This window comes from Oryctolagus cuniculus, chromosome 9 (genome assembly GCF_964237555.1).
Source record: "Oryctolagus cuniculus chromosome 9, mOryCun1.1, whole genome shotgun sequence".
NCBI classification, from domain to species: Eukaryota; Metazoa; Chordata; class Mammalia; order Lagomorpha; family Leporidae; genus Oryctolagus; species Oryctolagus cuniculus.
The window spans coordinates 104,580,161-104,597,053 of NC_091440.1; the positions used below are offsets into that span (position 1 = coordinate 104,580,161).

General features: G+C 49.7%; 1 long non-coding RNA gene across 1 annotated transcript; it reads right to left on the bottom strand.

The window, feature by feature from the left end:
• Positions 1-264: 264 nt before the first annotated feature.
• Positions 265-8,215, bottom strand: LOC138843862 (uncharacterized). Its single transcript, XR_011378985.1, has 2 exons — positions 821-8,215; positions 265-730 (listed from the first exon to the last, which is right to left on the bottom strand). It is a non-coding gene; the product is annotated as an uncharacterized lncRNA (long non-coding RNA).
• Between the last annotated feature and the right edge of the window lie 8,678 nt (positions 8,216-16,893).

Below are 16,893 nucleotides of genomic sequence, written 5' to 3' on the forward strand. Positions count from 1 at the left end.
AGACACACACAATACTCTGGATATGACCTAAGTAGTATTAGTCCTCTTCCCTATTTCTATGGTTGAGTTATTTCAGAACGATTGAAGCTTCGAAGTGATTACTCTGTATGGTATCAGGCTTGTCTGCTATAGGAAGATTGACTCTCAGTGGAATTTCCATTCCATTCCATTTGGGAACCAACAGGACAGCAACATGAAGAAACGAAGTTTTGCTGGAGGAAGAATGTTCCAGAGAAGAGAGACCTTTCAGACCTGGAATGAGTGTTTAGCATCTGACTTTTTTAATATTTATTTTATTTATTTTAAATACAGAGTTACAAAGAGAGGTAGAGCCAGAGAGAGAGAGAGAGAGAGAGAGAGATTTTCCATTTGCTGGTTCACTCCCCAGATGACCACAACAGCCAGAGCTGAGCTGATCTGAAGCCAGGAGCCAGGAGCTTCTTCCAGGTCTCCCACATGGATGCATGGGCCCAACGACTTGGGCCATCTTCTACTGCTTTCCCAGGCCATAGCAGGGAGCTGAATCAGAAGTGGAGCAGCCAGGACTTGAACCGGCCCCCATATGGGTTGTGGGCGCTGCAGGCTGCAGCTTTAATTCACTGGGCCACAGTGTTGGCCCTGCATCTTTTCTTTTGAAAAGAAAATGGACCTGCCTCAGTCTGACTCGGTGCTGTGGATGGTGGCCCTGCCAGGGGGCATGTGGCTGGGTCAGATGACCTGTGCACATTGCCTGCAAAGATAAGAAAGACCAAGATTACATTCAAGCATTCATCATTTGCAACAGGTATTCCAACAAAGCGGAAAAGGGGAAACCAATCACCTTTAAGTAGAAGAGAAGGAGCTCCTGGAACAAACAAACCTCATCAGAAATCCAGAGAACAAGGGTGCAGCTTGTCTGGTCTGCAACACTTGGCATTTTCTCTCCATTGTTCTGGCTTCCCGGAGGCTCCGTGCAGTGCTCCCAAGACACCAGCTCACGTGTCTTCTTGAAGCTGCCTTTTATTACAGGAAGGACATTTCAAGGGATATTTACAAGCAAGAGAATCCACTCTTTCCCCTCCACCTCCTAATGCAGGTTTTGTCACATCAACCTTTTCAACTCCAAAGTGATAATGTAGAAATCAAACTGTGAACTTAAAATTCCTTTCTTTGCTTTTTACGTTCATTTTCTCTTTGTGAGACTTTGGCACTCCCTCCCCTGGGTGGCTTCCATCCTATAATCTGTGCCTTGGACTGTGTTCGACAGCACTGATCTGAATTTAAATTAGATTCAAGATCTTCTCTGGCTACAGAACACAGGCTGCAGTCGCTTTGCTTATAAAGCATGGGTGCCTGGGGTGGGGGGTGGGGCGGGTAACTGGGGTAAGGGGTGGTGGTGAGCAACTCTGCTTCAAGTCAGAGACACTCGCCCTGTCTGTCTCACATGTGGAAGATTGCCAGGATGTCCACCTGACCTCTTCTGTACGTCTTCTTCTTTCTAGGAGATGCCCAAGAAACAGGCCAGGGTAGCCACCCCATGAGAGGATGTGACAGCCAACCTACCCTGGGACCCCCGGGCCACTGTGCCTTCAGTCTTGTCCCTGGAGATTCCTTCCTTCTTAACACTGCATGCTGGAATATTTACCATGGACAAGAAGCTAATGAAACAATAAAATGAGAACTGAAACGAAACAGGTGTTAACATTGTGCTATGTTCATTTCAAATCTGTGTCTTTCAAAGTTATGGGGCGGATGTTTGGCCTGGCAGTTATGACACCTGCATCCCGCATCAGCGTGCCTGGATCTGATCCCCAGCTGCACTCCTCACTGCAGCATCCTGCTAATGCAAACCCGGGAGGCAGCAATGACTGCTCAAGCGATTGCCTCTCTGAGGTCTAGAGTTCCTGATTCCTGGCGTCAGCCCCAGGCGAGGATCGCTGTAGGCATTGGGAAGTGAACCAGTGGATGGGAGCTCTTGCTCGCTCTCTCTCTCTCTCTCTCTCTTGTTCTCTCCCCCTTTCTCTTTCTCCCAAATAAGTAGCTATTAAAATTTAATAAAATAAAATAATATGAGAATTCTGCAGGATCTTCACCTTTCTTCTCCTTGTTCTTTTGTCCTCAGAGTTGCCCCAAAGGTGTCTATCGCTCCTAAGCATGTTTTTATGTTTTTGCTACATTGATGTCATGCTGTACATATTGGTTTGCCACTCACTTTTCTGAACTCACCTTGTTTCGTTTATGGATTCATTTATTAATGTTGATGCAGACTGATCTAGCTCATTTCTTTCAATTTATGCCATTGCATAAATAAACCATCATTTAGGGGTCGGCACTGTGGCATAGTGGGTAAAGCTGCTGCCTGCAGTGCCGACATCCCATATGGGCGCCAGTTCGAGTCCTGGCTGCTCCACTTCAGGTCCAGCTCTCTGCCATGGCCTGGGAAAGCAGTAGAAGATGGCCCAACTCCTTAGGCCCCTGCACCTGTGTGGAAGACCTGGAGGAGGCCCCTGATTCCTGGCTTCGGATTGGCCCAGCTCCAGCCATTGTGGTCAACTGGAGAGTGAACCAGAGGATGGAAGAGCTCCCTCCTCTGCCTCTCCTTCTTATGTAACTCTGAGTTTCAAATAAATAATCTTAAAAAAATTTTTAAAAAATAAACCATCATTTATTCATCATTTATTGTTAATTGGATATAAATGCTAGTGGTTTGTGAATTGATTTTATGCCCACTAATCTCAATATATTTTCACTGCTTGCAATTATTGGTCTACAGATTTTTTTATTTTCTATGCTGAAAATTCTTTCATCTGTTTTTGACAGACTTTTTCTTTCTTTTTTATAAAATATTTACTTATGTGGAAAGCAGAGTTACAGACGGAGAGATCTTCCATCTGCTGGTTCACTCCCCACATGACCCCAAAGGCCAGGACTGGGCCAGGTAGAAGCCAGGAATCTGGAACTCTCGTCCAGGTCTCCCACATGGGTTACAGAGGCCTAAGCACTTGGGCCATCCTGTGCTTCTTTCCCAGGCACATTAGCAGGGAGCTGGATCAGAAGTGGAGCAGCCGGGACACAAGCCAGCACCCATGTGAGATGCTGGCATCACAGGCAGCAGCTTAACCTGCTGCATGGGCAATGCTGGCCCCTTTTTTCCATATTGAATAGAAGAGTAATGGCAGGCATCCTCATCTTATTCCTGACTTTCAAGATAATGATTCTTTATCTGGACACCAGGTAAGATTTTCTGTAGATTTGGGGTGGACACTCTTTATCAAGCCCATACCCCACGTAGGGCTGGGGATCTTGTCCCCTTGAGATCCTGCTTAGGACATCTACAGCCCACAACAGAGTGTCTGGGTTTGACTCCCAGCTCTGCTCCCAGTGAGAGCTTCCTGTTGGCACAGGCCCTTGGAGATGGCAGGAGATGGCTCAAATTGTTGGGTCCTGGCCACCCATTTTGAAGACCCAGATTGAATTTCTCTGGCTTCTGGCTTTGGTCTGGCCCAGCCCTGGCTGTTGCAGGCATTTGAGGAGTGAACCAGAGGATGGAAGATATCTCTCTCTCTCTCTCTCTCTCTTTCTCTGTGTGTGTGTGTCTTTCAAATGAATAAATTAAAAATTTTTTTTAATCTTCAGTTCTTAGTTTGTTACCATAATTATTTTTTTTTTTGACAGGCAGAGTGGATAGTGAGAGAGAGAGACAGAGAGAAAGGTCTTCCTTTGCCTTTCTTGGTTCACCCTCCAATGGCCGCCGCGGCCGGCGCACTGCGGCCGCACACCACACTGATCCAAAGGCAGGAGCCAGGTGCTTCTCCTGGTCTCCCATGGGGTGCAGGGCCCAAGCACTTGGGCCATCCTCCACTGCACTCCCGGGCCACAGCAGAGAGCTGGCTTGGAAGAGGGGCAACCGGAACAGAATCCGGCGCCCCAACCGGGACTAGAACCCAGTGTGCCGGCGCCGCAAGCCAGAGAATTAGCCTATTGAGCGGCGGCACCGGCCTGTTACCATTATTTTTAAAAATCAAGAATGAGGTAACATTTTTGAAATACTATTGTTTCTATATCTCTGAGATCATGTTATTAATTTGTTAATGTGACCAATTACATGAATAATGTTTGAACTGAACTCTTCTTGAGTTCCTGGGATAAGTTCAACTTTAAATGCACTGATAGATTTGACTTGAGAATATCTTGTTTAGGCTGTGTAAATGTGTAGGCCTGCAATGCCTCATGCTGGCTTGGTCAGTGACAGTGTACATGTGATGGTGATCCCATGAGACGGTAATAAAGCTGAAAATTCCCTACTACCTGTCATGTAGTAGCTTTGTGATATTACAGCACAGCAATGACTTCTGCGTTTATGGTGACACAGATGTAAAAAAACAAACAAACAAACAAACAAAAAAACACCACAAGCCAGTCTTATAAAAGTATAGCACAGAACTTGGCATAGTGTTTAATAGTTACTAGGGGTAATATATGGCTATGCTACTGTTGTGTCTTTACTATAATTTTCCTTGTTATGTTAGGGTGTTCTCCTTCTGCATCCTAACACAGCCTCGAGCAGGCCCCTCAGGAGGTGGCCAGAAGGCAATGAGATCATAGACGATGACAGCTCGGAGTGTGTCATTGTCCCCTGAGGACCTTCCACTGGGACAAGCCGCGTGGGCGGAAGCTGATCACATGGATGCTCCTGACCCTGTGCAGGCCTCATGTGTGTGTTTGGGCCTTAGTTTTTTTCTTTTTTTTTTTTTAAGATTTATTCATTTATTTGAAAGTCAGAGTCACACATAGAGAGGAGAGAGAGAGAGGGAGAGAGAGAGAGATAGGTCGTTCACTCCCCAATTGGCCGCGACAGCCAGAGCTGCGCCGATCCGAAGCCAGGAGCCAGGAGCCTCCTCCGGGTCTCCCACTTGGGTGCAAGGGCCCAAGGACTTGGGCCATCCTCCACTGCTATCCCAGGCCACAGCAGAGAGCTGAACTAGAAGTGGAGCAGCCAGGACCAGAACCAGCACTCACATGGGATGCGTGTGCTTCAGGCCAGGGTGTTAACCCACTCACCACAGCGCCGTGGGCCTTAGTTTTTACCAGCTATAAAAGCCTTAAAAAGTAAAAGAAAATTAGAACGTTTGAAATAGGAAAAAGATGAAAGAATTAGGATATACAGAGAGACTATCTTTGTATAGTTGTGCTGTGTGTTTGTGTTTTAAGCTAAGTGTTATCACAAAAAAAACCCAAAAGTTCTTAAAAATTTATTAAAAAAAAAGTAAAGTATTCTAAGGTTAATTTATTATTGGAGAAAAAATTTAATAAATGGAAAGTGGCCTTTGTGTGCTTATGAGGTCTGCAGCAATGGCCAGGGATGTCCCAGGCCCTCACAACCACTCACTCACCACTCACCCACCCAAAGCAACTTCCAGTCCTGTGAGCTCCATTCTTAGTAAGTGCTGTCTGCTGGTGTAGCGTGTTTTATATTTTATATTGTATTTCTACTGTGCACAAGTACTTGCCATTGTGTTAAAGTTGCCTGCAATGGGGGTGGACATGTGACCAAGCCATTAAGATGCCTACATCCCACAGAGAGCGTAGGTTAAGCGCGTAGATTAGACTGGCCGCATCTCCTGACTCCAGCCTCCTGGAGTGCACACCCTGCGAGGCAGCAGAGACAGCTCAAGGGATTGGGCTCCTGCCACCCACGCGGGAGACCTGGATGGAGTTCACTGGGAGCTCTGAGGACATCTGGGGAGTGAAGCAGCAGATAGGAACTCCCTCTCTCTGTCTCTCTGTCTCTGTCTCTCTCTGTCTCTCTCTCTCTCTGTCTCTGCCTCTCAAATAAATAACAGAATTTTTTTTAGAAATTACCTATGGTGTTTCGTACCTTTACCTACTGTCCCAGTAGCCTAGGCATATAGTAGGCTATGCCATCAAGGTTTGCTTAGGTGCGTTCTGCTTGTGTGATTTTTGCATAACAATGACAGCACATAAGGATGTGCTTCTCAGAGCGTTTTGGCATTGTTATGTGCTGAGTGACTTTTTTTTTAAAGATTTATTTATTTATTTCAAAGTCAGAGTTACACAGAGAGAGAGGAGAGAGAGAGAGAGAGAGAGGTCTTCCATCCGATGTTTCACTCATCAGTTGGCCTCAATAGCCGGAGCTGGGCTGATCCGAAGCCAGGAGCCAGGAGCTTCTTCCAGGTCTCCCACATGGGTGCAGGAGCCCAAGGACTTGAGCGATCTTCTACTGCTTTCCCAGGCCACAGCAGAGAACTGGCTCGGAAGTAGAGAAGCTGGGACTCAAATTGGAGCCCATATGGGATATTGGCATTGTAGTGTGGGGCTTCAACCCACTGCGCCCAGCAACGTCCCCCTTTGGTGGAATTTGTCTGACTTTCATATCAAGGTTGTATCATTCCCCCTCTTTGATCTCTGAATATATTTATGTAAGCTAAGAATTGCTTGTTCCGTGAGGATTGGATAGAATTCGTTGTTAAACTGAGGACAGAGTTTGGTTGTTTTTCTGTTTCATGGGTAGCTTTTTAACTATAAATGTACTTTTTTTAAAAAGAGTTTTAGGTCTGCCCATGCCATCTCCATGTTTATTTGCTCAGTCTTGGTAAGTTATATTTTTTTCAAAGTTCCTGAATATATTGGCATGAAGACAGTCACAGCTATCTGAGAATTTCAAAATCTACACGTGCTTCTTCCTCCCCTTATGAAGTTAGTGTTCCATCCTATCAGGCTGTTCTTTTCTTGGTTCATTCTTCTGCACCAGAGTCTTTCAACGTCTTGAGTTTTCTTAGTGCTCGTGTATCTGCACAACACATACATCCAAATACCCGCACTGATACTGGAAACTTGAAGAAAAGCTTGGTTGTCCATTAAAGCAAGCTGGCGGCCCCTGGTCTGCACTTGGAGACGGTGGATTGGCCAGCAGGAGCCCTGAACACCCCTGCCGGCTGCAGGAGTCTAGGTACTTGTAGCGTGGAGTGGTTAAGCAGCCCCAGGAAGATCCTGGCTCTGAAGCTCCAGCACACACAGTTCTTCTGCCTCGTGGTATTTATAGCTGCATGTAGGTGGAGATGATGCTCCCTGGGACAGAGAGAGAAGGTCTCAGCCTCAGGGAGCTGCGTCGCTTATCTAGCACCTTCCTCCAGAGGATGCTAGAGAGATGTCACCCAGTCTCAGCTCCTGGCGGTGGTGGTGGAGAAGGAGGCTGAGGACCTCGGGCGAGCAGCCCTGCGGAAGCTGGGGATGTGGCATGACAGCCTCTGAGTTCTGCCTGCACACGCTGCTCTTCCTGAAACGAGGGGGCACAAATCTTTGCTTTAGCCAAAGCATCCAGCCAATGCTGTGGGTCCAGAGGCCCCCAGAAACCCTGGCCACATCCCATACTGCAGGACAGCAGATGTGTGTCTGCAGAAGGGAAGCTGGGTGTCCCCGGCCTTCAGTGGGAAGAGGGGACTGGACTGCAGTTCCCAGGTATTGACTGGACCTCAGTCCCTGGCTGTGGGCCTCAGGGAGAAATGACTCTGGTAGGCATCCCTAGGGACCGGGTGGCACCTCAGTGCTAGTCCTGGATCAACCATGTCTTTTGAGGAAGGGGGCTGAGTTTCTCCACCTGTAAAACATCAGGGGTACACATACACCAGATCAGAGCCTTCTGAACTTCATGTATTGGTATCACTTGGACAGTTCTTTCGACAAGGCCATGTACCAACTTCAATATTATTGGCATTTCTCTTTAACTTTGCTTTCCTAACCGCTTGTCTTGATCACGTTTGACACTGTGAACTAATAGGTTTAGTGTGGTTGTTGTGCATTTCTTTCTAAGCTACATCTAACCAAACACACAAGTCAAATGTATATTTGAAATCATGTAGGTCCGGCATCTCCTTGCTTACCATCAGAGATACAATACATCTTCTTTGGAAATGGTTGGGTGCCCTCTAAAGTACTTTCTAAAGACTCTGTGTTTCCATGAAACAAGCTTTGCCCTACAACCCTAGGCCCGAAGAAATCAGGCAGGAAGGGGGCCAGCGTCATGGCTCACTTGGTTAATCCTCCGCCTGCGGTGCCAGCATCCCATATGGGTACCAGGTTCCAGTCCCGGTTGCTCCTCTTCCAGTCCAGCTCTCTGCTGTGGCCCAGGAAGGCAGTGGAGGATGGCCCAGGTCCTTGGGCCCTGCACTAGCATGGGAGACCAGGAGGAAGCACCTGGCTCCTGGCTTTGGATCGGCGCAGCTCCGGTCATAGCGGCCATTTGGGGAGTGAACCAACGGAAGGAAGACCTTACTCTCTGTCTCTCTCTCTCACTGTCTAACTCTATCTGTGAAATAAAAAAAAAATTTTTTTAAAGATAAATAAAAATAAAAAAAAAGAAATCAGGCAGGAGGATGAGAGGATTACAGCCTGTAGGCCCCGGGGTCTGGATGGTTTTATTTTCCAGTTCTACCTGCTCATTTCTTCCCTAGAAACTCTACAGGGAAAAGGCTCCAGGGTGCTGAAAGCACCCTCTATTCTAGGAGATCCAAAGCTGAAACTTGCGGTTCCAAACCAGAGTTAGGAGATGGCTCAGCCAAACTCAACATAAAACCCACCAACACAGGGGCTGGAAATTTGGACAGTTCAATTTAGATAACATGTGGGAGTGGAGGTAGCATTCATCTCTAGCAGATTCCATACAATTGCTTATCTGCTTACCATCAAGTGGGACTAATATTCTGGACTCTCCTGGGTGGTGATTTTCCACTAATGAAGAGTTTATATTTCACTCATGCAGCCAAAAATGCCATCCTCATCTACAGAGAGGTAACTGTGAGCCTTTCAGTGACTGATCACTTTCAGAGCTGGGAACATGTGTGGTCCAAGTGTATGACTCCATGCAGACAAGGTGTTTGGTGACAATGATGTATTACTCAGAACCAGGATCCAGAAAGCGATGACAATATGTATAAATTAAGCATGGTGTGCATCCTTGTTGTTGCTGCTGTTCCTCTGACTCTTTTGGGTCCTCCTGTGGAATTCTGCCTGCTGTGGTCTAGGTTGAACCTTCTACTAGGTACCTGACCTCACATCTGATGTGCAGAGAAGCCTGGACAGGTAGGCTCAGTTGGAACTAGAGTTTGAGTTCCATGTGACTTTGGAAATGTCACCTATCTCCATGGTTCTTAATCTTCATGATCCTAGAAACTAGAACTAATAAGCCACGCTTTAGCAACTACCAAGGCACGCTGTGTGTTGTTTTGTTGTCTGCTTACTTAATTCTGCTTGGGTACAGACTGCAACTCTAAGGCTTCCATCAAAGGATGCCAGGATCCTGTGGAACCTGGAGGTCCCAGGGGACATTGACAAGGGCATTCATACTGCAGGCCCAACTCCAGGTCATCACAGAGTCGTCGGGCTGCAGGTACCGTTGAAGAGACATCTGACCTCAGAGTCAGAATGGAGTCCAGGTGCTGAGGCTCCTCCAAGTGGGGTGACTATGTGACTTACTATCCAGATAGAGATGATTTTGAGAGCAAAAGCATGCACTGTGGATAAGTAGGCTTGGACCACAAATATAAACCTGAGTTGTTCTGGCCAACCAGAATGGGTAGTCATCCCACCCATCAGTTGAAGAAATAGTTTGAGGCATTTTACCCTTCACATCTATGAACTTTTCTATGTAGAATTTAGTAGAAAGTTAGACCATTAACATTGGGGACAGGTGTTTGGCCGAGTGGTTAAGACATTTGGGACACCCGTGTCCCATATCAGAGTGCCTAGCCTTGAATCCCAGCTCTGCTCCTGACTCCAGCCTCCTGCTAATGTGGACCCTGGGAGACAGCAGGTGACTCTTTAAGTGGTTGGATCCTTGCCACCCACACGGGAGACCTGGATTGGGTTCTAGGCTCCTAGCTATGACCTGGCCCAGCTCAGGCTGTTGTAGGTGTTTGGAGAGTAAACAAATGGATGGAAGTGCACTCGCTTTCTCTCTCTCTCTCTGCCTCCCTCCATCCTTCCTTCATAAATAAAATAAAGAAAAATATTAAAAACTAATGCATAAGGAAAATCCACATTGGACAGGCCTGGATGTCCTGCAAGAAATGAGAAGATTGAGAATCTACTGATATGCTACTTTAGCTCCTCGGCCTGAGACCCAGCGCCTGCAGTGTGCCATCCAGCTCAAAGGCCCCACGAGACCAACAAAGCCCTCTGCATGCTTGGAGCTCAGCTCCGAAATTTCCCAGCCCTGATTCCTGAGTCGCTTGGATGAGTGACTACCATGGAGCTCCTGGGACAGGCTCAATTCCTCTGAAGTCCCAGATTCACAATCTGTGCCCCAAATGATGAGGACAGAGCCTCCACCACTACCACGTGCCTCCACGGGGCAGGAGTCAGAGTCCGTCTTCAGGGCTGGAGAATGCCTTAGGAGAAGGCTTCAGCAACCTCTTAACACAGTTCTGGGCTCTCCATGGGTGCTTATGTCAGCCTTGTGTCTGCAAGGGACACCAGAGCCTCGCGCCTTACAATCAACTCCCCAAAAACGTGGCCCAGAAACACTGCTTTGAGTTCATGAAAGCCAGTTTCCTTCGCCTCCTAAGCACTTGGTTTCCTATGTTGCTTGCTGGTGGTGGGACCACGTGACTGGTTTTGCCCAGTGGATTATGGTCAAGAGCAATTGAGGTCACTTCTAAGATTAACCCCTAAAAACTCAGGTAATCTTATTCTGTCTCTCCCTCCATCCCTTCCCTGCCCCCATAAGCAGTGGAAACAGCCAGTACTGGGGACTGGAGGCCTGGGGCCCTGAGTGACTACGTGGAACAGATCCCCATGCCCTATGTTTCCGCAACAGAGGAACTATGATGTGAATGACTACGCCTTATGTGTTAAGCCGCTGGGATTTCTTCTTCTTGTTGTTTGGTACAACTTTATCCTGACCATTACAGAGCTCAAGCACTTTTTCAAATTAGCTCAACTCAAAGCAGTAAAGAGAGTGAGCTGACAGCCAATGAAAACCAGGTGTACTGCTCACAGCTCTGGGTTTTCAGGACTGCTGCGCTCCTTGGTGAGCAGGGATGGCTCGGGGCAAGGACCTGTGACCTACACTCACACCCCACCTCTAAGATGATTTGAGCATCCAGTCTCTCCCCAGCTTTCTTAGTTCTGTTGAGTGGGGCTTACCGATGCCTCCCAAATTGTAGGGGCCAGGCTGGGAGAAAGTTGCCAGACTCAGTGTCTCATCCCTGCTGCTCCCAGCCTTCCCCCAACCCTGACCAAACCCAGAAGCACTTCATGGGTGGCCTGATTAACATGTGGCACTGTGTCCCCACTCTTCTGGGGGGAGGGAAGGAAGTTCTCCCCTTGTCTGAGCTCAATTTCTCCTTCAACAGGAAAAGATCTTTCAGGCTTACACGTCCTCCTCAGAGGGGCACACTCAACCTCTCACCTGCAGGTATTTGCACTCACACCCCTCTCCCACACCAGTGTCCCCAGGCTGCCCCCTGTAGGAACCGCCAGCGGACACTCTCCACCTTGCACACCATCCATCCGGGTACCTGGGTGGAAAGAAACCCAAGTCCTTTGGAGCAGCCAGAGAGGCAGCCTCGGAGCATTCAGTTGCAGCCATTGCCTTGGACTTTGCTTCATTTGTCTGGACGGTGAGTGGGGTAAACAAGAAGTCCCTGTTCTCCGTCAGCATGTCAGGCACACTGCGCTCTTGGGTCTCTGTCGAGCTGGGGCCACGAGTTCCGTTTACAGTTTGGCCCTCCCCGGGGTGCCAGAAATGTGGCCTTGTGTAAACACTCAGATGGACAAGTGAATGCTTGGGAAGTGGGGAGAAGAAAAGCATCACACTCCCTCCTCCAGCCCCGTCCCCATCCACCCCAGCCCACGCACAGCCAAGGAGCTGCTGCTCCCTTCTCACCCCCGTCAGCTCTGTCACTCACTAGCTGTGTGGCCACAAGCAACTCCCTGGCGCTCTCTGAGCATCAGTGTTCTCAAGTGAACAGTGGAATACAGCCACCTCTCTCTCAAGAGGCCATGTGCGTTCCCAGCCCCTGGCCTGATCCCTCCTTGTGCAACACCTCCCCTGGCCTTCTCTCTTGACCCCAGTGTCTCTTGCCCAATGTCAGATCTGCTTCAAGCTCAGCACCTGCCTCCTATCTACAGGCCCTGATCAGCCCACTTGGTTCCCCAAAGCCTAGTGATGGCTGGCCTTTGGTTATTCTCTCCTATACCAAGACTCTGGATCAAAGGGTGCTCCTGCCTTGGACCCCTAGCCCCGACCCCATCCTGCCAACCACCCTTGCCTTTTGATCAGTATCTAATCAAAAGAACTTTCTCTCCATAATTCCCCATGTCTGGGTTCCCAATTCATGTCAGCTAAATGATTGAATGAATGAGCCAATGGATATAAGCACTCTAGGAAATGAAAAATGATAGATAATTTTCTAGCCGACTCACTGGACTTGAATCTCCATCCATCACTGTAGGGTTTTTGTACTCACTATTGAAAATACTCTGGGGGGTTGGTGCTGTGGTATAGCAGGTTAAGCCTCCGCCTGTGGCACTGGCATCCCATATGGGCGCCAGTTTGTGTCCTGGCTGCTACACTTCCTATCTAGTTCTCTGCTGTGGTCTGGGAAAACCGGGGAAGATGGCCCAAGTGCTTGGGCCCCTGCACCCACATGGGAGACCTGGAAGAAGCTCCTGGATCCTGGCTTCAAATCAGCCCCGCTCCAGCTGTGTGGCCATCTGGGGAGTGAACCGGCGGATGGAAGTTCTCTCTCCTTAACTCTGCCTTTCAAACAAATAAATCTTTAAAAAAAGAAAATACTCCGTGATGTTATTTTTTCCAGTCCTGGTAGGAGGTTGTGACTGACACATTCCTAAGAGCCAGAGAAAAATTTTGCTACCATGTCTCTTGCAAAGGGGAACCAGGCAGACATCAAACTTTGCCTTCCTGCCTGGAGCTGGAGTGAGCCTAGCAGTCAAGATCCTGGTTCCTAGCCCTCCCTCAATCAAGTCCCGAGCCTCTGAGTCCTTGGGCTGGGCCTGGGCAAGTCCTTTGGCCTCTCTCTTCAGTCCAGCTGGGAGCTCCCTCTGTGTCTGCAGGAACTTGGGCTGGGGGTCACCCCCTGGCTGCATGCACAGGTGTGTTGGAGCCAGTTAGTTCTGACTTGCTGAATGGTTGGGTTTTCAGGGATTCTAGAACTCAGCTGACAGCATGTGGGGAGCTTGAAGCCTGGCCACAGTGGTGATTCGCAAACGCTTCCAAACTGGGCATTTTCCACCCTGGAGGCCCAACACTGAGCTTCTACTGACACACCTGGTTGCTGGGGCCACTCCCCCACCTCTGAGGGCTTCGGGACGTGAACATCACTTGGAAACTCTATCAGAGGGTGCTTCAGAAAGTTCGTGGAGAGGCCGGCACCGCGGCTCAATAGGCTAATCCTCCGCCTGCGGCGCCGGCACACCAGGTTCTAGTCCTGGTCGGGGCGCCGGATTCTGTCCTGGTTGCCCCTCTTCCAGGCCAGCTCTCTGCTGTGGCCCGGGAGTGCAGTGGAGGATGGCCCAAGTACTTGGGCCCTGCGCCCCATGGGAGACCAGGATAAGTACCTGGCTCCTGCCATCGGATCAGCGCGGTGCGCCCGCCGCAGCGCGCCAGCCGAGGCAGCCATTGGAGGGTGAACCAACGGCAAAGGAAGACCTTCCTCTCTGTCTCTCTCTCTCACTGTCCACTCTGCCTGTCAAAAAATAAAATAAAAAAAAAAAAAATAAAAAAATCTAAAAAAAAAGAAAGTTCGTGGAGAGACAGAATTAAAGATGTATTAGGATGCCAACCAAATTGAAATGCATGCGTGATTTTTTTCATGCTATTTTCTGTGAATTTTTGAAGGCCCCTTCGATGCATGATTTCACCATGCTTTGCACCAAAGTGAACTTGTATTTCACGTTTCCATGGACTTCTTGAAGTCCCCTCAACTCCCTTCTCTGTGAACTGGAGAGACTCACCACGGCTTTCCAGCTCACCGCAAGGCACAGTCTCCTTCGTGGGAAGAAGAGAGGTCTAAGAAAGAGCACCCTGCCTGCAGATCCCAGTCTTCCTAAACGACCAGTTTGGTCTTGGCCATGGCCTGGCTCAGGAACCTGCAATGACTCCCCCATCGCCTCCAGGCCACAGCCGAGCCAGCATGGTTCTACCCAGCCCAGCTCCGCAGTTGTCTCTCCTCCTACTCCTTCCTGTGCCACCGCCTCCCTTGTCACAAATTCTGTTTGCGCTTTTCTCCACTGTGGACAGCTATAGTCATTTAGGCATTTTCACCCATGACCTCCCCCACCCCGCCTTTTTGAGTAAGTGTATCATAACTTTTCCTGGGCAATAGTTAAGCTCTGTCTGCATGAAAGGTTTGAAATGTGAAAGGGGCAACCAGGAATGGGAAACATGGTGGCAGGCCCTGCTTCGGGGCTGGCGATTTGGAAGCAGATCTGCATATATGAAGCGCAGCCCTGCCACTTAACCCGGGATGTGACCTGTCCTGTGTCCCTTAGCCTCGCGGCTTCCTTATCTGCTGACTGTGCAGACCAGTAGTACCTGCCCCATGGGACTCCGTAGGGATTAAATGAGATAGCTCATGTCAAGGGCAAAGCACGACGCTCAGTACAGAGTCGGCATCCAATAAGCATTAGCCCAGACTAGTGTCATCATCACTCTAATTATCACCAAATTCAGATCACCATGCCCCCATTATTTTTCCCACAAGCAACATAGACTATAAGGAGGTCTCTGCCCACGCCCCCCTCTCAGTCTTCTGCTCTTATGGGACTCTCTTTGGACCAAGGAAATCTCAGGAGAACAGCCAGTGCCATCCACCCCCGCTCCCCGGCTGCTGGTAAGGTTGGACCTGGAAGAGCCCCAGAGCTCAGTTAACAACCCTGACTTCTCAAGTCCCTTTATGAAACCCCCAGACACTGACCAGACACACAAACTACAGGGGTAGCCAGGCAAGAAAATGATCTGAACCATACAGAGGCAGAAGGAATTCTGTACAAACAAGACTTGGACTAAGGCTCTCATGCCCCATGTGGTTCGGTGTCCATGCAGCCAGAGTTCACTGCTGTCAGCACTTCCTCCGGGAGACCGATCTGAAGGTTCAGGTGGCCACAGCCACCCTGCTCCCAGACCTTGCTGGGACAGCCAAAGTACCCTGTTGGGGTGTTTTAGGAGCCCAAAGGGGAGAGGACGACCCAGTAAAAGCACACATCGTGTGCTAGAAAATGCTCTCTGGTTTCTCACCCGGTGCTCCTGCCACCTTCAACAACCCCCGCACCCTGGCACATGACCTTCGAAGGCCCTAGCTTTGCCAACTCTCGCCCCAACTGGATTCATCTCAAAGCATCAGCCTGAAACCCAAACCTGCGTTCACCATGAAGTCAGACGCATCGGCAGGAATCTGAGGGAGAGGTGAGCGGAGGGGAAGCTGAGAGAGCAGCCGGTCTGTGCAGGGCACCAAAGCTTGCAGGGAATAAACTGATTCTGGAGATAGAGCACCTGCCCATCCAGGAGCAGCCGGCTCAGCAGTAGCGGGGGAGACAGGGCTCTGGGGTGTGGTCCTGCGTGCGTCACTCCCCACCTCCAAGCCATGTGGACTTGCTGCTGGGTGGAGGGTAGGGGTGAAGGGAGCGGCAAGAAAGTGTCGATGAAGCTGCTTTCCATTCAGGCGACCTGCGGGATATTTTTAAGCAAGGAAGAGAGAGAAGCTCCCTGCCAGAACCTGAAGCAGGACCTGGGACAAGACTTGTGATTGCTGGGCCAGGGTCTGTGGGCACTGCCTATGAGCTGCCGGACAAATTGCTAGGGCCTGGGAGGCCCCTGTGGGAGGAGATCTGATGGAACAGAGGGTGTAGAGCAGGTGGAAGCAGAGTCTGGGAAGCTGGGGCTTTTGAACCTCATTGTGCTATGATGCACACCCAGGCGGGCACTCAGTCTTGGAACAGCAGGACTAGCACCCCATCACACACATCCTGCTCCACCCCTACGAATGGGCGGCAGTCACCTGAGCAAATAACCCAAGTACCCCACGGGTTCAGCTTTCTCACCACACCAGTGCCTGCCCCTAGAGTGGCTGTGAGGCTTAGCTGCAATCATTCATGCAACAGGCTTGGGACGCGTGTGGCACACAGGACATACCCCCGACGTGTCGCAGCCAGCACCACCATCATCCAAGGAGCGTTGCACAACGGTCCTGAGCCCATATTGTCTGGGCTCAAAGCCGAGCACCCCCTCCCCCTTATTAATTAGGAGGCACTGAGCAACGTATTAACTCCCCTGTGACGGTGCTCTCCCAGACAGAAGTGAGGGTACTGGAAATAGCCCTTCCCTTAGGGTTGTCCCGAAATTCAGCAGCCCACAAAAATGGCCTGGGCTGGTGACAGAGGGCACTCAGTACTCATGGGCAGACTTGCTAGCCTTGGTCCAATGTGGCTGGTCCTGCGGACCCTATGACCCCCCATCCTGGGACCCAGCCACGTGACAATGCACAGGCACACTGCCTGGCATCTGCCCCTGCTGGCTCCTGCCTGCAATAGTTTCCCTTCTCCCTTTTGTCCCTCCAAATTCTTCTTCTAAGACCCAATTGAAATTCCACTTTGTCCAGAATGATCTCTCACTTCTCTGACCTAACGTGCCCCTGCACACCCAAGCATGGAGGTGCCCTTTGGCTCAGCTACATGCAACTCAGGACCTCGCCAGTCCTGCACACTGTGAAGGGAATAAGGTAGAAAGGGACAGGTCTCTGCCCTCGAGGCTCAGGGTGGGAGAAGCACTTGCATCTCACTGGACAAATGTGACAGCCAGGGGTGTGGGATGTGGCAAAGGAAGGCCAAGAAGGAGAGGCTTCTGGGAGGATGAAAGCCTTGTCCTAAAGGTGGAGG